The sequence below is a fragment of the Panulirus ornatus genome, chromosome 17, assembly GCF_036320965.1.
Source record: "Panulirus ornatus isolate Po-2019 chromosome 17, ASM3632096v1, whole genome shotgun sequence".
Taxonomy (NCBI): domain Eukaryota; kingdom Metazoa; phylum Arthropoda; class Malacostraca; order Decapoda; family Palinuridae; genus Panulirus; species Panulirus ornatus.
In genome coordinates this window covers 8,623,608-8,645,446 of record NC_092240.1, presented here as the reverse complement: position 1 = coordinate 8,645,446, position 21,839 = coordinate 8,623,608, and the positions used below count along the sequence as shown (strand labels likewise).

Genomic DNA, 21,839 nt, shown 5'->3' with positions numbered 1-21,839 from the left:
CATAACTTATACAAGATGCATTTCAATGAATACTCAAATAAAAGAAATGCTGCTATTCAGTTAAAATATACAACAAAACAGAGAAGGGTGTGAGGTATTATTTCACTACTACAGTGAGACCAACTGCAACTGGGAAAAGATTTTTTTTTTTTTTTTCTTTTTTTTTCATACTATTCGCCATTTCCCGCGATAGCGAGGTAGCGTTAAGAACAGAGGACTGGGCCTTTGAGGGAATACCCTCACCTGGCCCCCTTCTCTGTTCCTTCTTTTGAAAAAAAAAAAAGAGAGGGGAGGATTTCCAGCCCCCCGCTCCCTTCCCTTTTAGTCGCCTTCTACGACACGCAGGGAATACGTGGGAAGTATTCTTTCTCCCCTATCCCTAAAACGGCCATTTTCAGTATAATAACGGTTCCTACAGAAAACTGAAAACAAAATTTTAGAGTTTTCCATGACTCTGGTATAAATTTGTTTGAAAAATGAACATATCACAATCTACAGCCACCCCACTTTAACGGCCCAGTCCTTCTATTTTCTTATTTCAAGTTCTATTTCTTTACCACCACAGGTATGACTTACCTTTTCATACATTTACGTCACTCATCCACATTTGTTTAATTTCTACTAACGCTTATCCTACTTCTACATTACTTAACTCCAGGTTACACTTTGCAAATGTTATTACATTCTCTAAACACAACAAAGCCTTTGTAGATTAAATCACTCGATATTCAATGTTAGTTTTGATGCTCAACTTAACTGGTATATTAGGTTGCACTGCAAGTGAAAAGTAATTTTTGGTGAGGATTTATCATTGGGGGTACAGTCTCATCGAAGAACTTCTCACTTCAAAGGAGTCCATTATTTCCCTAATACTGGAAACAGTGCAGCCTTGGACTGCAGAAGCCCCTGGAAGGGAAGTCTTGGGTAACATCAGGGCCCTTTCATGGAAAGGGGTTCTGGAACAGTTAAAAATACATATTCATTATCTATTTATTTTTCTTTGTCGCTGCCTCCCGCGTTAGCGAGGTAGCGCAAGGAAACAGACGAAAGAATGGCCCAACCCACCCACATACACATGTATATACATACACGTCCAGACATGCAAATATACATAACTATACATCTCAATGTACACATATATATACACACACAGACATATACAAATATACACATGTACATAATCCATACTGTCTGCCTTTATTTATTCCCATCGCCACCTCGCCACACATGGAATAACCCCCCTCCCCCCTCATGTGTGCGAGGTAGCGCTAGGAAAAGACAACAAAGGCCCCATTCGTTCACACACAGTTTCTAGCTGTCATGTAATAATGCACCGAAACCACAGCTCCCTTTCTAGATCCAGGCCCCACAAAACTTTCCATGGTTTACCCCAGACGCTTCAAATGCCCTGGTTCAATCCACTGACAGCACGTCGACCCCGGTATACCACATCATTCCAATTCACTCTATTCCTTGCACGCCTTTCACCCTCCTGCATGTTCAGGCCCCGATCACTCAAAATCTTTTTCACTCCATCTTTCCACCTCCAATTTGGTCTCCCACTTCTCCTCGTTCCCTCCACCTCCGACACATATATCCTCTTGGTCAATCTTTCCTCACTCATTCTCTCCATGTGACCAAACCATTTCAAAACATTCCCTTCTGCTCTCTCAACCACGCTCTTTTTATTTCCACACATCTCTCTTACCCTTACATTACTTACTCGATCAAACCACCTCACACCACACACTGTCCTCAAACATCTCATTTCCAGCACATCCACCCTCCTGCGCACAACTCTATCCACAGCCCACGCCTTGCAACCATACAGCATTGCTGGAACCACTATCCCTTCAAACATACCCATTTTTGCTTTCCGAGATGATGTTCTCGACTTCTAAACATTCTTCAAGGCTCCCAGAATTTTCGCTCCCTCCCCCACCCTATGATTCACTTCCGCTTCCATTGTTCCATCCGCTGCCAGATCCACTCCCAGATATCTAAAACACTTTACTTCCTCCAGTTTTTCTCCATTTAAACTTACCTCCCAATTGACTTGACCCTCAACCCTACAATACCTAATAACCTTGCTCTTATTCACATTTAGTCTTAACTTTCTTCTTTCACACACTTTACCAAACTCAGTCACCAGCTACTGCAGTTTCTCACATGAATCAGCCACCAGCGCTGTATCATCAGCGAACAACAACTGACTCACTTCCCAAGCTCTCTCATCCACAGCAGACCGCATACTTGCCCCTCTTTCCAAAACTCTTGCATTTACCTCCCTAACAACCCCATCCATAAACAAATTAAACAACCATGGAGACATCACACACCCCTGCCGCAAACCTACATTCACTGAGAACCAATCACTTTCCTCTCCTCCTACACGTACACATGCCTTACATCCTCGATAAAAACTTTTCACTGCTTCTAACAACTTGCCTCCCACACCATATATTCTTAATACCTTCCACAGAGCATCTCTATCAACTCTATCATATGCCTTCTCCAGATCCATAAATGCTACATACAAATCCATTTGCTTTTCTAAGTATTTCTCCCATACATCCTTCAAAGCAAACACCTGATCCACACATCCTCTACCACTTCTGAAACCACACTGCTCTTCCCCAGTCTGATGCTCTGTACATGCCTTCACCCTCTCAATCAATACCCTCCCATATAATTTACCAGGAATACTCAACAAACTTATACCTCTCTAATTTGAGCACTCACTCTTATCCCCTTTGCCTTTGTACAATGGCACTATGCAAGCATTCCGCCAATCCTCAGGCACCTCACCATGAGTCATACATACATCAAATAACCTTACCAACCAGTCAACAATACAGTCACCCCCTTTTTTAATAAATTCCACTGCAATACCATCCAAACCTGCTGCCTTGCCGGCTTTCATCTTCCGCAAAGCTTTTACTACCTCTTCTCTGTTTACCAAATCATTTTCCCTAACCCTCTCACTTTGCACACCACTTTGACCAAAACACCCTATATCTACCACTCTATCATCAAACACATTCAACAAACCTTCAAAATACTCACTCCATCTCCTCACATCACCACTACTCGTTATCACCTCCCCATTAGCCCCCTCCACTGTTGCTTCAATGTTGCTCTAATAAGTGGTCTAACTAAAGTAAATAATAAGTGCTTTACTTATTATCACAGGATTACTTTATGTCATTATATCTTAATAATGCTCTTCTTGATCAGTAGGTAATAGGAGTCCACTGATATGCTGCTAAAGTGAAATATTACCCTATTCTCTGTGGTGAGAACATACCATGACTCAAGAGTCCTCTTGCAAATAACTATTCTTACTTGTCCAGGGGAAACAGACATTTTGATTATTTCACTTTATTTGTCTGGCTGTCCCATATAAGTCACACATTTCTTTGGACTAAATTACTCTTTTACACTATTTTCCCTAGTACCATCTCTGAGTTACGCTGAAGTAAGCTATGGTTAGATGGTAAGGAACAACCGAGATGGAATTTATGGTACGATTGACTGGTTTGACAGATCTAACCAAACACTTTGCCCATATTTCTTCAAGGTGGACATGAGCTCTCCCGTGACCCCAATGGTTTTAAATATGTTATAATTTATTTCTTTTGACACATATGAATTGATATCTAAATCTTGGTCCCATGTCAGCAAAAAACATTTCATTTGTATGTGTTGTCGAGAGATCCAGTCGTATGGAGGACATAAAGGGTGTTAAACAAAGTTTCACTCATCACTGCCAACTAAACAGCAAAATATAACCAAAGAAAAATATTTACAGTATAAGTATATACGTGTTATTAAAATAAAAACATGTTGACTTGGTTCATGTTGTTATAAAGGTAAACCCAAGTTATTAATCTAGTCTAAACATTACTATAAGCATAATGCAAAGAATCAGTACCACAAGTGAAGATCAGAGTAGGGGATTGCTGCTTTCCTATGGTGTCCTGTATTCACTATCCTAAATTCATTATGACTGAAACAAAACATCTACAACAAGTCTTACTTATGGTCTACTTAATTAACAGATAATATTTCCTTACGTAAAATAACTTATTCTTCTAGCAAGCAGTGCTTCCTCTCGGTTGGGACCATTGTTTATTTACCTCTCCCGCTATCATTCTTTTAACGTGTTGATTCTAAACTTTTGTACCAAAATCCGATGAAATACACAAAATATTATAAAATTCATATACAAGGAAATAGTACTATAATGGATATAATTTGATCTTTTACTATCTACTTTACTTATTTTTCATTTATGCTAAAAGAACATGCCAAATATCTCGAGATGACATCAGTTGTGTTATGGTAGTGAGTCGAGGATCATCTTCCGCCAGTGCTAACACGGATTATATGCTTTTTGTAACATATATTAAGCCAATTACGTGTAGGATTTACATTAAGTGAAAGACTCGTAGTATCGTGAATTCCGTCCTAAAGGTAAGCGTGCGTACTTACTGTTTAAGCGACAATTAAACCGGGAAGAGGTCAATGGTATTTTGGTAGATTATTGTTAGTATATTATTTTATTGTGTTAAAAAACTGTATTCTATGTGTATTTCATAGGGGGTGAAGTGATGGAAATGATAACGTTGTTAGAATTAAAAGTGTCTTGCTTTTTTCAGTTGCTGGATACCAATGGTAAGGAATGATCACCTGAAAATTAGGAGAAAATATATTAATTTACTAAGTACACTGACCTTAGACTGATTACACGGTGTTTCGAACAGCCTTTTGATTAGATGGAGCTTTTCCTATATGGGAGGAGTGTGAGATAGGATAGGCAGTCCAATAGGCGTCCATTTTTCCTACCACCAAATATCAATGTGATACCTGCTATTTTCAGGTTTCATTCTTGTATTATGTTAAGGGTCATCACAGTCAGAATTATGTCAGGATTATGGACAAGGAGAGAATTTTCCATGTGGGAAATAAGTAATGGGTCAAAGGACTGGGTGGGTGTTGGGAAGCATTCTTAACTCTTCATGTTGTATTTCTTAGTCTACAAATCTTGACTTCAAATCACAAACGTTTTGCTTGGTGTAACAGCAAGGGATTGTCTAGTGAATGTAGTCCACATTTCCAAAGCCACTAAATGATATGAGAGCTTCAGTCTTATAATCTCAGGTCTAGCCTCTGCTGATTAAATAGATTCAGTCTAGTCTTTGAACTTGTTATAGGTCATTGGGTTGTCACTGAATTTAGAGCCACTGGTATTTAAACCTTGAATGGCTGTCAGAAATGTTTTGTAGTGTTAGTTTACTGAACTGGAAATGGATGGTACTTGCTGGTGGTAATTCTTGTCTTTTCCTTAGACAGTAAGTCGATAATGGGTAGAGCTATGCTCAGGGAAGGTGTAGGATTAATCAGTTTAAAAGTAGATCAAACACACGCAGAAATCTGTTGTGAAAAAGTCTCATCTAACTTTGCCTGTGGAACGAGATTTGCCATATTTTTGATGTTATAGTTACCATTTACCACTGCTGTAGTTCTCTGCCCCATCTTATCATGTGATGGAGTATGTGTATTGGAATTCATTCTTGTGCTGGGATATGTTAGTATGTGACGGATGCACACAACACCCAGCAACTTCGTTTAAACATGATACCGTGATAATGGCATATTTTTCAAATCACATCATATATAATGTAAATGTTAACTGCTTGGTGACATTTGGTGAGGATGTAATTGGTTTTGTTGGTTTTTGCATTCCACGTATTTCTGTATTCTTTAACATCAAAATATCCCAGGTCGTAATAGTTCACTGTTATTTGTTTCCATAGGATAAGAAAAAAAAGGTATTTTTTTTTTTAAGGATTCTTGAAAGTGTTAGATGAGAGGGTGGTGAATGTGATATGTTGGGAATGGGGTGATGAGTGGAGTGAATGATTAAAGTGTAGGAAAGTGGCAGGAGATGGGATTTTAGTCGTGTTTCTCAAGAAAGGGCTGACTGTGTTTTTGATTAGTTAGGCTTTTTAGCCTAAGGTGAGTTGCTTGAAGACTGGCAAAGGAGGACAGTTGTGAGTTCTCAAATTACAGACATTGCTTTTGATATTACCTGTTAAGGGGAATGGGAGAGTGGTTATGGAGAGATTGAAGTATGCATAAAGCATCTGATTGGTGATGAACAAATTGGCTACAGTCATAGTAGAGGGTGCATGGATTAGTTGTGTACCTTGAAGAATTTGTTTGAGAATTACCTGGAGAAAGACAGGAATATGTATGCTATTTATGGACCTGAAGAAAACATTTGATAGGATAGACAGATGCCTTGAAGAAGGTGGTATGAACATATATTGTGGAAAGAAGGAAACTAACTGCAGTGAGGAGTGTGTGTGAAAGTAGGAAGGGAGAAGCATGAGTGGTTCCAGGTGAAGATGGATTTGCTTCATGGATTATGTCACCATGGGTGTTTAATCTGTTTATGGGTTGGTGAGGAAGAGGAATGTGAGGGTCTTGAAGCAGGGTTAGTCTTCAGTATGTTTGGGGTTGGGAGACCTGGGAGATAAGTCAGTTGCCATTTGCTGGTTTCATGCCTCTGGTGGCAGACACAAAAAATTCCAGTTTGGTATCTGAGTTTAGGAGAATGTGTGGAAGTTTGAATGTGATCTAAAGTAAGGTAATAAGGCACAGCAAGTAGGCCAGCATGTTTTGAGTGTAACTGGGAAGGACCTGGAGAAGCGGAGTGCTTTAGGTGCCTGGAAATGGACGTGGCGGTGGATGGAACCATGGGGGTGGAAGTAAGTCATCCAGTGGGAGAGGAGACTTAGGTACTGGATGCTTAGGAAAGGAGAGGTCAGTGCCTCTTAGGGGAAAGGTAGATATACCATATTTGAGTGTAAAGTAGTCCTGGCTATGTTGTATGGATATGAGCTGTGGGCATTGAATGCAAAAAATAGAGGTTGGGTGAGATGGAAATTAAATGCCTAAGGATAATATGTGATGTAAGGTGGGTTGATCATGTGAGATATGATAGTGTCTGTCTTTTGGACCAACCAGGGCATATGAAGCGGCCAAGGTAAACCATGGATTAGATTTTAGGACTTTGCTGTAATGTTGGGCTCTGATTTCAGTGCATTATATATGACAGCTAGAGAGTGAATGTGTGCAAATGAGGCAGTTGTTCAGTTGTTCCTGATTTTACCTGGATAAGGTAAGAAAAGCACTTAGGCATGAAAATAGAAAAAAAGAGTAAATAATTACCTTGTGCAGGTCTTATTCTGTTCTCAGTAGAGTAAAAAAAAATTTTAATGCATTATGAATAATATTCTTTAGCCTATATCCATCTACCTCTAAACCTGATCTTCAATATTAATATTGTTGTTTGTGTGACCTTTTAGATATATTCTAATGACCATTGATTTAAAAGCATCCTTCACTCTCTTCAGCATCATTTCACTTAAAATTATCATGTTTAATTCTGGATAACCTGCCTATCCAAATCCTTTTTTAAGGCTACCCTTTCCAGACTATAATTTTATATGTTTTTTGTACATTCTTTTTTTATGAACTTGCATTATGCTGTTTTTATTTGCATGGAATAGAACAAGCAATTTTTATCTAAAATATTTTTGGGAAGTATTGTTTCATAGACTGAAAGGTGTCCATGTGTCTAAATAAGAAATATATCTGTGTAGTACATAAGTGATTCTGGAGAAACAAATCACTATTTGTTAAAGTAACACTGTTGGTCATGTTGCATCCTCTCATGGAACCTTTGTATATTCAGTCATTTAAACTAAGCACTTTCAATATACAGCACTCCTCTTTTTTTTTTTTTTAGATTTTATCATCTATGTTATCCTACCATCACCCCTACATATTTTAAACTTTCAGTATTTTTCTTTGTGCAACTGCCATATATAAAAGGGAAGTTTAACAGTGCCTTGATGGCATGACAAGCTTGAAGTTTTTGTAAAATATCACATAATCCAAAAATGCTATAAATAAAAAAAGAAAGCAATATGCATGTCATGAGCCTGGAACTACTCAACATTTGCTCAAAGTATTGGGAACATTATTGGCAGCCTTTTGGTTTAAATCAGAAGCTCAGTGGAAAAGTTTACAATAAGTGTACCTAACCAGCTACATTCTTGAGAATACAAATGACAACTGACTGACAAGATCATCAGTTGAGTTACTGATAGGAGCAACAGCTCAGTGTACAGGAAGGGTTATGCTTGCTCTGTATGTTAAGTGTGGCATGCAAGGAGTCTGCAGTACCTGTCTTCACCTTGATGTATGCTTATGAAACTCACCCTTATTAGGTGGTAGTGTGGTAGACAGTGACAGATAGACTTCAAAGTAAGAATGAGAAGGAATCAGAAATTATTTTAGATGAGTTGGGAGGATGATAAAGATCTGTAGTATGATGGTTGAAGGTATTGGTATTACAAGAAATGTTTGACTGAAACTGACAGCCAATGCAGTAAATTAACTTTGAGTGTTAAGAGCACCAGTACTTGTTATAAAGATGCCAGTGGAATGGTTGTTATGATGTCCTGATACAAGTAGTTATTACCTGTTCTACCATCTGTAACAAAATTGATAAAGGTTGTGGCACACAACTGATAACTTTTTGTCCAAGATTTCTTGCTTTTAGTTCACATACATAACAGAGTATGATATTTTGACAAATATGATAGAAACCTTTTGGTGCATATGGTATGTCCGTTGGATTATAAAGAGCAGGCCAACTACAGTGACCCATCAAGGTGATACAGAGACTGATGAATAATTAAGACCTCCAGAAGTGTACAATACTTGAATCTTACACTTCATCAAACTTAACTTGAGAATACAGCTGAGTGAGCTGAGAGCCTGTTTACACTTGATGTATAATGTGTCGTAGGAGTGCCATTACACGATAGATAAAATTCTTCCAACTCACCTTAGGTACTGTTTCTTGATGCAAATGATTTTTATAGTCTAATATGTTATTTCTTCTCACTTCCTATCAGAAACTTCCTGAAAATGAAATTTTTGCTTGAGATGCTCCAGCATCATTATCCCTCTTATTACAATTTAAAAACATTGGATGCATCATCTTTGTTCAATATGGTTTTTATACAGAATTATGGCTGGTTAGATCTGCTCATTTTTTCCTCATGATCAATTTAATTGTTTTTATAATTTTATAACATTTCACATGCAGATTCTTAAGGTTTGTATGACCCAAAGATTTACATTTTATTACTGAATACACATTGGTCTGACTCTCACAAGTTTGTCACACAGTGCTAAACTTGTTTATTTTGATGGTATGTTGCTGCATTACTTTTTATTGTTTTTATGATCAGAACGGAGAATGCAGTGCATGCAAAGGTTCAGTCTGAAATAGTACCATCCCTCTCCTAAACCACAAACTAATCTGGCATTACAATAAGAATTTATAAAAACTGCTGCTTAACTTTAGAAACAAAGCTACCCTTTCTGACTCTCCAACACCATTATTCATTTATGGTAATAGTAACTTCTTTTATGTTATTCTGGAAGAGTTTATAGAAGAACAGATATTTTATGGAATGCAGAATGCTTTATCAATCTCTTAAAACTAATCCGTACTTATTCTTTACATATAGGCTTTACTTCATAGACTGTTCTTTTGAGTTTTGAATGACTCATATTAGTTGATGCGGTGAAAAGTTTTTAAAAGTATGATGTTTTTCATAAAAAGTTTATGAAATTAATGTCTGTTATTTAAAGATACGTAAGAGTCATTAAGAATAATGAAGTTATGTGATTCATGTGCCACTTTTGAGCTCTGAGTCAAATATAACAAATTTAAGAAAGTAATTTGAGCTTTGAGTCGAATATAACTCATTCAAGAAAGTAATTTGAACAAGGGGCAGGAGGCGTTAAAGCTGGAAAAGGACCTTTCAAACACCATTTAGATGAGACCATGTACCTAATGACATGATATCCTGACATTCAGTTAATAAGCAGTCATTGGTAAAAATACTTCTTTATCCAGTCAGTATGTCTCTACTAGAATCTGGGAATACAATCTTCCCATTTATTTGTATGTGATTTAACTCTAAATTTGAGTGCCCTATCCTTGGCAGACTAATAATACAACCAACCTGATTTAATTGAAGTAATCTCTCAGATGGAACTTGCCCCACCTCTTGGTACTAATTTTCTAGTCACTTCTTGGTACTAATTTTCTAGTCACTACTACTTAGCTGTCTACAGAGGAGCATCGGTAACTTTGATTCGAGTGCTTAACATTTAAAGTTGTGTACCTTTTTCAAACCAAGTGTTTTCAATAATGTGAATTTATTGATGTTGCCTGATTGATTTCATACTGTATGAGCATTTTTGATGACAGATACAACTTGATATGAGAGAGTTAAAACTTCAGGTGTTGTATCTGAAAGCACCAATATTTTCCTACCATAATATTATATATTAATTATACTGATTAATGATTACCAGGTAAAGTCGCCGCATTAAAGAATGTTTATATACATTCACAGAGTGCAGTTTTTTTCAGAAATCAACATATCTAGAAACATGAAATTATTGTCATTTCAATAATTTCATTTTGAGATCAAGTTTCACTTTATTAATACTTGCCAAATGACACCTTAAATTTCCTCATAATTTTTCAGACTGTTGCAGGGTCCTGAATACTGAGTTTACTTGTATGAAAAGCGGGACACCTATTGATTGTAATTGTGTTATTTTAGTCTTCCAGTCTGAACTTGCAATAGGGAATGATTTTTGGATATATACTTAGTTACTTTACCTTATAATTTGTTTTTAGTTGGTTTGTTTTTGTACTGGCTTTTGGCTTATCGACTGTCATGGTAATTAAGGACGTGAGCGTCGTTATAATTACCAAATGGAAAGTCTTAACATCTTCAGGTGTTCAGCTTAATTCTAAGTCCATATACGCTATCGCTGCATGTATGGTCTTTGCTTTCCAAGATTTTCCATGTGTAAATTATATTTCTTGCAGCAGAGAATGGTTACAGTGATTTCAGTTGTCCCAGGTTGTTATATCAGCACGTTCGCCAACTTTGCAATTTCGTCCAATAAATGGAAGTATAGAACGCTCGCATAGGTTAGGAAGTTCGTACTTTGAACAGTCATCATCGGCTTTGCTTCTCTCGTTTGGAGATTCGTAAACAGCATTCTACAGGCTTCGTGAACAGGCAACAGTTACTATGTTGTGGTCACACACACACACACACACACACACACAATAGTTTACGAAGTAATTTTCTTCATACACATTCATAGAGAATGTTAGATTGCATGCTGACGTGTCATTTTAGTGTCCTTGCTGGTGTACTGCAAAACTGGGAGAGAGGAAGGCAGTCTGCTCCTTGAAAACGAATGGTACTTGAACCCACAGCTTCAGACAAGATTATGACCGGAAAAGTGAGAAAATATTTTTTGTGACTTTACAGTGACTGTCTTTTGTAGACGGAATTGCAATTATTCAGGGGAAATAAATCATAGTTTCCTGTGTCAGGCTTTGTAGTGGTTTACCACCTCGATACAAAATGTAATATACTGTGTTGAATGGAGAAGGAAGGATGCGAGAGTTTGCACGCTTATTATAAACGCGTACATACATAGATGACTAGCAAGGCTCCGAATCGGAGACTGGCGTTTACCTTGTGGTAATTTCAAGGTCACAACCTCTGCACCCTCGAGGAACTAGGTGTTGGAGCTGGTGGCCTACTGCTGGTGTTATTACCTGTAGGTAATATTTCTCGTATGCCGTATGTCGCAGCAAAAGCAAGTACATTTCGAAGCTGGTTAGTTTCGCCTTGAATCATATACAGATTTGCGTGGGATATTAAATGTACATTACAGTATGTCTCAAGGAGCGCCTTCATAATGCTTTCGAGACACACATCTATCAGACCTATCCTAATTCAGGTTAACGAATGGAAGCATCTGATTGATGTGCATTGACAAATTTGCAGTAAATGAATTGCTCATTGCGCCACTCTTTATCATGAAATTCACTCGGGTAGGTTTACGGGGCTGCAAAGAGAGGAGGGAAAAAAAGAGAAAACTGTGTCCCACTGTTATAAGCAGGGGTAGAGTAGGAATCCTTATTGAATAATAGGGAGAGATAATATTGATATATATATATATATATATATATATATATATATATATATATATATATATATATATATATATATGTCAGATTTAATATTCTTTTGGTACAGGTCACATTCGCACATGCATGCCTAAAGTGCTAACGAACTGACGGTGTAGATTATCTAAATGAGAAATGGAAGTTTTACGAAAGACTTGTCATGATGAAAGAGAGGTTATATATTACAATAAGAGGAGTGAGACGTTAGCTGGTAAAGAAGAGAGGGAGAAGTAGGATTAATCAGGGAAGGGATTGGTGCCGACAGGACTGGAGGCAACGGAGAGGAAAGGGTGAGTGTTAGTGGAGGGGGAAGGGAAAGGGGATGTGTAAGAGTAACTGATGTCGGAAGGGAACTGATACAACGACACTCTCATTTGCCGTGGTGATGGCGAGGTTTGGAAAACGCTTTTTTTTCACCCCGTTGCACCGTATTGTTGGAATATTGCGCTGATAGTTGAGTCCATGAATGATGATAGTAATGTAAGGGTCAGGGATTCCACGTTTTGTATGGGTAAGAATTTTTTCTCTAACTCTTTTCTGCAACTTGTAGCTCTGGGAACAGCAAAGGCTTCCTTGTAAGGTCTCGGTCCACCAAGCAGTTAGCTAATGTGTAAAGACTTGTCAGAGTCCTAAGCTGGGATCACTGGGTACAGACTGGAATAAGAGCGTGTATCCGATTATAGGTTCCTTTTACGTTAAAGAGTCTAATTTTAGTTCGTTATTTGCCGAGATTTTCTTTGGTTAAGTTTAAACGTAAAAAGAATGAATCCCTTGAGTATTTTCATTTACTTTTACCAGAGTATATATATAGTGTTGTGCTGTTTCTCAGGTAATACAAAGGACTCCCTGACTCTTGAAGCTCCCATAGTTGATATCTTAGACCAGAACAACTAACTATTGAGGATTCGTTAACGATGTAATTGTAATCCCACGAACCTGAATGGAACTTACGAATATATATTTTCAGTACGACATCGTTGCGCATGTGGTGTTGAGTACGTAGCTTCCGTGTTAGATGCTAACATTATCCTGGAACGCTTACAGATTCCCGAGTTGACCCCATTTTGGACCTCACAAATCTGTGGCATGCGAAGTTCCCCTGGAGCTTCTCGTGTACCCAGCTGACGCCGAGCAGCTCAGGCTAGCCTCTGTAATTAGCAACGTGCTATGCGTGACATATGAAAGCTGGCTCTTGTTCCTTCACATGGTTGCTTGGGTTTGCATTCATACGTGAACGTTTCATAAGCGTGATGAAAGTAATTAGATGTGGGGTTACGGACGTCGGAGATTTATTTCCTTGTGCCGTACTACTTTTTCTCAACTTCGCAAGGACGCATCAGAAACAGACGACAAAAACAACGGTCATATTTGCACGCATCCAGTCTCTGTTATGAAAAACGTCTTGGCGACCAGTTTTGCAATGCTCTTATGATGCCTTTGCTTGCTGGTTTTGCGGGGACAGACGGAACCTGGAATTCTGAAGAGCTGGTGGCTACAGCCGCTCATAAGATATCTGATCAAACCTATAGGGTAGATGTCCTTTATGACATTGTCGAATCCATGCTGAGGTGCACCAGGGATTGAGCTATCTACGTCGGAAAGCCGCAGTGTGGATGGATGTTGAGACATTTCAAAGTATTCCTTCCCCTTTCATACAACAGAATCGATCCTTAAAGGAATGAGCTACTAAACCCTTCCCACCGTAAACGTTTTTGTTTTTTAGGTGTCTGGATAGATTATGTCGTTGACGCTGTAGAGGAGGTTTGTGGAGGCACGAACGATATTACGACGTACTGAAGAAGATGGGAGGAGCTGTTGGTAGAAGTATCGCCGGCTCATTCAACGCTTCCGTGATAAAACTGATAAAATTATTTCAGTTCCACCTAGGATCGGCATCGGCAACGCGTTATTTAGATGTTGTTTGAATAATAGATTCGTGGACCTATGTTTTCAGGAGAGTTCGAGTTCATGGAATTATGGCAGCATTTCTACATGCAGTGTGATGTGTTTATTAAAGACGCGTTAAACCTGAATGAAGTGAGAGCTGTGCCATTTGGTAGGCTCATTAGTGAGTCTACATGTGCGCTTTGCTTGATAAAGAAAAAACCCATTGGTGGATACCCATTCCTCCTCATATTCTTTTCGAAATATATCTGTCTCATATATGAATATATTGTATTAATTATTTGAGTATATGCAACAGAATTTCTGAGTTAGAGATAACAGCATTGTAAGGGAATTACGATAATATTTCTGAATCTGGGTTACATATAAAAAGTGAATATTTCCCTGCCAAATATGCTGTTCCTTGGTACACTTTGTCATATAGTGATAGGGGGGGATAAGAATAGGCAGTGGTGTCTTGCTCTATTTTAAAACTCACCTTAATTTTGTAATGAAAAACGGTGTAGCTGTCGATAATGTCGACTTCATTTTTGTAGAAATTAATGATATGCTTTGTAAGAAAATAAAAGGCTTCTGCACAGACAACAGAGGTAGACGAGATTTAATGATCAATTAACAGAAATTTGTAATGAATACGATTCTATCATGCTAAGGGATTTTAACTAACTGGCCTCATAAGTTGAGTGAATTCCTTTCTGTTAACTCCGGGCCCGGACTCTACCCTAATTTACTTGATAGTGCCCTAATCCAGTTAGACAAGAGACCCACTCACAAAATATTTGCACTGCAAATGAGTATCGTATTAATAGTAATGATTAAGTTGGAGAAAAATTTAGTACAAGTGACCACCGACAAATTATCTTTGTCACTTTCAACACTGCATGGAATATTGGTCGACAAGACAGTATTGGAAAAAAAAAAATCCAGATTTTAAACGAAAAAGTTTTCATGAACTTTGCTTTGTTCTCGGCAGGCAAATTTGAGATGATATGGTCAATGAAAACGACATAAACGTAGCGTGGAAAAACATCTGTAAAACTTTCAAATGTTGTGGAGGGAACATCTGTGCCAGTGCGTAGTGCACAGTCTTTTCTAAAACGAAGCCAAGGTCCTGGAACGATGAAATATAGAAATGCCTGTTGTCGAAGAAAGTAGTTCATAGGAAACTCAAAGAGACCAATAACAAACTTGGGGTGAATTATTATGTTTTCGTAGAGACTAAGAGGTGTACTTCAAAGTCAACGTCATTATATAGTATGTAATGTCGAAATAGCAAAAAAAAAAAAGATATTCATATATATATATATATATATATATATATATATATATATATATATATATATATATATATCTTTTTTCTTTTAAACTATTCGCCATTTCCCGCGTTAGCGAGGTAGCGTTAAGAACAGAGGACTGGGCCTTTTTTGGAATATCCTCACCTGGCCCCCTCTGTCCCTTCTTTTGGAAAATTAAAAAAAAAAACGAGAGGGGAGGATTTCCAGCCCCCGCTCCCACCCCTTTTAGTCGCCTTCTACGACAGGCAGGGAATACGTGGGAAGTATTCTTAATCCCCTATCCCCAGGGATAATATATATATATATATATATATATATATATATATATATATATATATATATATATATATATATATATATATATGTATAAGGTTTGATAGGAGCAATAGTCATTATCATTCGGGTGGTTGATTTATTACGATAACAGTGACTCGATTTAAGACAAAGAAGCCATGGCAAAAGTCTTGAATAACATCTTTGCATCTGTGCTTTCGATCGAACACACATGTCCTGAATCCAGTCTCGACGGGAAGATCGTAGAATGTTCCGCAGCTGTTTCACATCAAGCGTTTTAGTCGCCTAAGTATGGAATACCGTTGACACATCTTGGGGTGGCTTATCCTCCACCTCTGTATCAGTTAGAGTGGAATCAAAAGCCTTACGTCTCATTAATTCTTCTGGCATCACCTCTTCCAACCTTCCCGTCCCATACGCCGCAATGTTGCTGCTTTCACTGCCTGTTGTATACGTATCATTTTTCATCTGAGATGGCCTTGATTAGGGTATGTTATTTATCCGTGCCTTGTCGGTCTGTGTAATATATATATATATATATATATATATATATATATATATATATATATATATATATTTATATAATGTAATGGATGCAAACTCGTAGGCTAAAGTTTTACCTCGGATACGGCGAAATACTTTTTCTTCAACAGGATTGTTAGCATATGGAATGATATACCGATTAGAGTGACTGGAAGCATTGCTATAAATACCTTTAGACTTTATAGATATTTTGCTGTAAGTCCATGTCTAACATTATTTGCGCCTTTTTAGGTACATTGACAATTTACAGATTTTTCTGTTTGAATTACTTGATGCCCTATTTCTATAGCTTTGAAGGGACTGAATGGTCTGTTGACGTTGGAATTCCTTTACATTAATGCAATAGGCTGATGTTCCCGGGTTCTTGCGCGTGGTAACGCACGAGTGACATGTCACTCTCGACGAGTCTATTACCGCTAGGGGACGAAAAGGAGTATTTCCTTGTCGAGGACCTTTCATCCTATAAGGAACCTACCTTACCCTGCCTTCGCGAGGAGGGCAGTGAGGAGGGTGCAAGGCTTTCATAAAATGGGTGCTGGGTTTACATATCTTCCACACAATCTACCATCCAGAGCCAAGCCTTAGGCTACAGTGTGGTTTACTTAGATCTTGGAACTCCAATTTAAGCTAGGTAACTGCACTGAAAGAAATCTAAGTAATGGGTAGTGCTTCCAACGAGTCCAAGAGCCAAGGTTTGATGGTTGTAGAACCACGGTAGAGGACGACGACCACACCTCGGGAGAAGCCCAAGGCTCAAACCGCGCTGCAAGGCAGCAGAAACCCTGTGTAGGGAGTCGATTAGAATCGTTTAAGCGTTCGAGTGCTTACGAGACATCACCGTTCTTGTAGGATGCATGCCAATTGTAGAGATGGATGGGATTTACCGTACATGGATAGTTTTTTTTTTTCATGTCGCCAATTTATTTATTTGTACCAAACGATTTATGTATGTTTATTTTGGTTCATATTTACTGCCACCATTGCGAGAAAGCCCTCCTCCCCTCCCATGACTAAACACAATAAAAGTAATTGCATGGCGTTACTTCCGCCATCGTAAGCCAGGCCGACACCGTAGCATTATTCTCGTTATCGCAACGATGATGAGGGTGTAGTTGTGCTCGTTTATTGTGTACTCTAAAAGTAATTTCATGTAATCATCATTTTTAACGATGGGAAAATGAAATATAAACTTACGTCATATGGGGCGTGGTGAACTCTGTAGTTTAATTACATTAAGGTGTGTAATGTATTTAGGAATTGTAATCCCCCAGACTAAAACGTTTAGCTGAGGGTAAGTAGGAACTTCAAGAAGAAAAAAATGCGGCTCGATAAGCGTTTATTGTTTATTGGAAACATGAAATGATGGTGCAACTTGAGTTGGAACTTATCGCAAATCTGTATTCATTTACTTGGGATTATTAGACTTTGAGTTGCGCGCTGGCTTCCCGTAATGGTATGTGTGGGTTCAGCTGATGGCTTCCACTGGGAGTGCAACGTGACTTCGGGTTCAGCATGTGCATTCTTATTAGTTCCATCATGTCATCACGCAAAGAGTGTCGACCCGCAGAATGGATTTTTGTTGTAATTTATTAATATGTGTATTGCTCGTAACCTTTTTGATTATATATATATATATATATATATATATATATATATATATATATATATATATATATATATATATATATATACTATTCGCCAGTTCCCGCGTTAGCGAGGTAGTGTTAAGAACAGAGGACTGAGCCTTTTAGGAAAATCCTCACTTGGCCCTTTTCTGTTCCTTCTTTTGGAAAATTATAAACGAGAGGGGAAGGATTTCCAGCCCCCGCTCCCTCCCCTTTTAGTCGCCTTCTACGACACGCAGGGAATACGTGGGAAGTATTCTTTCTCCCTAATCCACAGGGATATATATATATATATATATATATATATATATATATATATATATATATATATATATATATAGATAGATAGATAGATTGATACGGTGTACACAAGGATTTTTATGCTTTTTTTGTTTGACTTTCAGATGTGCATCTTAAAAAATCATAGTACAGTAGCCGCTCATTATAGTTCATTTGTCGAGGTAGTCTTGGCTTATTTTATAATTTTATTGACATTTATTCTCCCCTTTTACACACGCTGTAAGACACCCAGATATAACCGTATTGGACTGGCCTCACACCCACGTTGATTACTCACATCCGCTGGGTGCTTTCACTGCTGGCCTAGGCAGTGGGTGTTAACCTTTGCATGTTACAGCAGGATTGTATCCTGTACTTTAAGGAACCTCATCCTTTAACCGTATGATTATGAGAGCAGCTTCCTGAACACGTCGAACTATGTGTCGCTATGGAACCTTGATGTTGCATTTTGTCTCAGGATGGACAAGAACACATTAAAACTTACTTTTAAGTTGGTGTCATCAAATCCGAATGTAATATGATATAGGTCAGCATGCGTGTGGTTAGATATGTTCTCTTGACCAGACCTAAGCATGTTAGATTTAAGTAGGGTAACTAATGACCCTAATGAGTGATAGCATATTGGTCCCCTGAAAATTATCCCTGTACCACCAGATGACTAAAGTTGTCATTTTGGTACAATATCTGGTAAGTGTGATAAGAGCTGATATAAGGGGGGGCTGTGTCAGTTATATAACCCTGCAGCCATCCGATATCAACACAAGCTAACCCTCTCCGTCATAGGACTTAGATAGAATGGTTATGTCGCTGGTATGCCAAAATGGGAAGTGATAAATAATGAATCTGCGTCTGTGAAAATTGCGTGAATGACGGCGTGTCGAGGCAGGGTTGGAATACCAGTGTTTTGAGGCGTGACAAGCGGGGGCAGGGTTGACCGACCGACCTCCTTCCGGGACAAGTGGTGGCTGTGGCCACAAGTAGTCGTAATGGGGGCGAACAGCGTGCAAGTGCAAAGTTTGCGCTCCATGTATGTGCTTCTTTGGCCCAACTCCTTCTGTATGTCCTTTGCTGTAGGAGGGACAACGGCTTGTAGAGCATTGTTTCCTGAAAGATACAGGGGGGAGGATTTTAGAAACCCATTTCAACGGGAAGTGTTACAAGTAGGCCATGTCACAACCTCGCCACACACCAACCTTACTAATGTTACGGTTGCCGGGCTGCCTATCTGACAGCGTCTCGAGAACCACCTGTTTATTTATGAAGAATTCCATCCTCCATTTTACGGTTCTCAACCCACTTGATCAAGACGTCACGACCCTTAAAGCGGCAACGGTACGACGCTTGAGTTTGACGGTCTGGCCTTTGACCTGACCTTGCAAGGGTCACTTCGCCGTTCTCAGAGGTGGTGGCACTGTCTTGCTGAAGAGTCGTGCTCGAATGTCTTACTTTCGTCTTCAAGGGCCTTACCGCCGTGCTGAGATCACTCCGTAGTGCTCAGGGGTCGTGTCTTCGAGCTCGAGGGTCGTACCTCCGCTCTTAGTCACTCCGCAGTGCTCAGGGGGTCGTGTCTTCGTGCTCGAGGGTCGTACCTCCGCGCTTAGTCACTCCGCAGTGCTCAGGGGTCGTGTCTTCGTGCTCGAGGGTCGAACCGTCGTGCACACTGGGTGGATAATACACCGCTACACCAGGACCATAACCCCTTTCCATCTGTGTTGGGATTTAGTAGCTGGACTACAGCATTAACATTCTGTGAAACCTGCCACTAACATCACACTTAATTGCGTCGGGAACACAGTTTCAACGAGAGGGGAAAATGGGACGAACATGTGTGTGTGTGTGTGTGTGTGTGTGTGTGTGTGTGTTAGGATTATGATTTTTTTCTCTCTCTCTCTCTGTCTCTCTCTCTCGTCTAAAGTGAGTGGGAGAGAAATGGGTTGGATGGAGTGACCAGCGTTATGCACGGCATGAAGGTGGGGTATCGATCGTGTTGGTGGCCGGGCGCTCAGACACACACACACACACACACACACACACACACACACACACACACACACACACACACACACACACACCATACTTCACAAAAGGAGTAACTGGACACACACACACACACACATACACACACTTCTCGCTACCTGCCTAGCCTACCTACCTTCCCGCCTGCTCACCAGGAGTTACTAACGAATCTCTCGCTCTCTTGCAGAGTAGAACCGGTTTTGTTGCAAGATTAGTGTGAAGGGTAAGACTCCTAGCTTAATCCGTGGAGTAGGACGACTTAACATCTTAAGTTGCGACGACTTAACCCTCCCTCCTCCCCCACAACCCTTTCAGTGCGACAGCTGGATCCCATCCATAGGAGAACTTAACTCCCCCCCCCCCCCCTCAGTATGACGACTTAACTCCCTTTCACTGTGACGACTTAAGTCCTTCATTGCGACACTTAAACCCCCCTTCAGTGCGACGACTTAACTCAACCCCTATGAGCACGACGACTTAACCCTATGTAAGTACGATGGCCGTGGGTCTTCGCGCTCAGAGGTTGTCTGTCATAAAGAGCAAGTTGAGACGTCGCACTCAAAGAGTCAAGCCGTCGCACTCTCTAGGGGCTTGATAACGACTCTATACAACAGTCGATTGCCATCATATTCTCACCCCTCCCTCCTCCCCCCCCAAAAAAAAAGAAGAAAATGGTATGTATTGCTTTAGGTTTGAGATGTTCAAAAGTTGTTCATTTGTATAAAAATAAGTATCCTGTGATGTGTTAGGAAATTATTTGATGAATGGAGAGAGAGGTGGTTGATTAATGGTATATTTATATTGATTCTCTCTCTCTCTCTCTCTCTCTCTCTCTCTCTCTCTCTCTCTCTCTCTCTCTCTCTCTCTCTCTCTCTCTCTCTCATCACAGAGCACGGTGCTACCCTGTCATCGAACACAACGTTATGATCCTTGGGTATGACGGCTCGACCTTTGACCTAACCTCACTCAGCCTAGGAGTCAGGTCAAGGGCCGAGGGTTCATCGTACTCAAATGGTCTTAACCGTCGTTCTCATGAAGTGTGGCGAGAGAAATCGTATTCACAGGGAAGGCTCAGAATGTTTTGAGTACAGCGTTCGATAACGTCATGACGTCATGCAGAACTCCCCCTCGTTGTTGATTCATTATAATTTGTCGTAATTCTGTGTTAGAACGCGCTGACCGTGATTCCCTGGTGGACTTGGAGGAACCCTTATGTAAACTGTCTTTTTTTTGAAGTTCTTCGCAGCGGATGAATTATGTTGATAACTATCGGTAAGCAGTTTTGTCTTCCCTCCCTCATGTAAAATGTAATAGGGAGAATCTCTCTCTCTCTCTCTCTCTCTCTCTCTCTCTCTCTCTCTCTCTCTCTCTCTCTCTCTCTCTCTCTCTCTCTCTCTCTCTCTCTCTCTCTCTCTCCCCCCTTGGTATTTTCTGGGCCAACATTGTCATGATTAAATTCTGACCGACGTCGCCCCGATCTCCTCTTCCATATTCCATGATTCTATATCAGGCTTTTCCTTTTCAAAGTCGGCCACCACCGTTGGCGGGGTGGCGGAGGAGGAGGCGTCGGCGGCGGCTATCGACGCTGGGTCTCCGTGGTTGTCTCTGGCCGCTCACCTTTAATAACATTAATACAAGCTTTACAAATGAAAGAACACTGACTCTCAGAATGCACTAGACTTCGTCCCAAGGGCAGTTGGA

At 39.6% G+C, this 21,839-nt stretch overlaps 1 protein-coding gene across 8 annotated transcripts in view; it reads left to right on the top strand.

Moving 5' to 3' along the window:
- The first annotated feature begins 4,332 nt into the window (after positions 1–4,332).
- The window catches only part of Ehbp1 (Eps15 homology domain containing protein-binding protein 1), a 533,072-nt gene continuing 515,565 nt past the window's right edge, over positions 4,333–21,839 (top strand). For 7 of the 8 annotated variants that reach the window (XM_071671877.1, XM_071671876.1, XM_071671881.1 and 4 more), the window contains exon 1: positions 4,343–4,476. The gene's annotated coding sequence lies outside the window, so the exon portion shown is untranslated. Of the gene's footprint in view, positions 4,477–21,839 lie in introns of all 8 variants that reach the window. The other variant, XM_071671880.1, reaches the window with a different exon arrangement.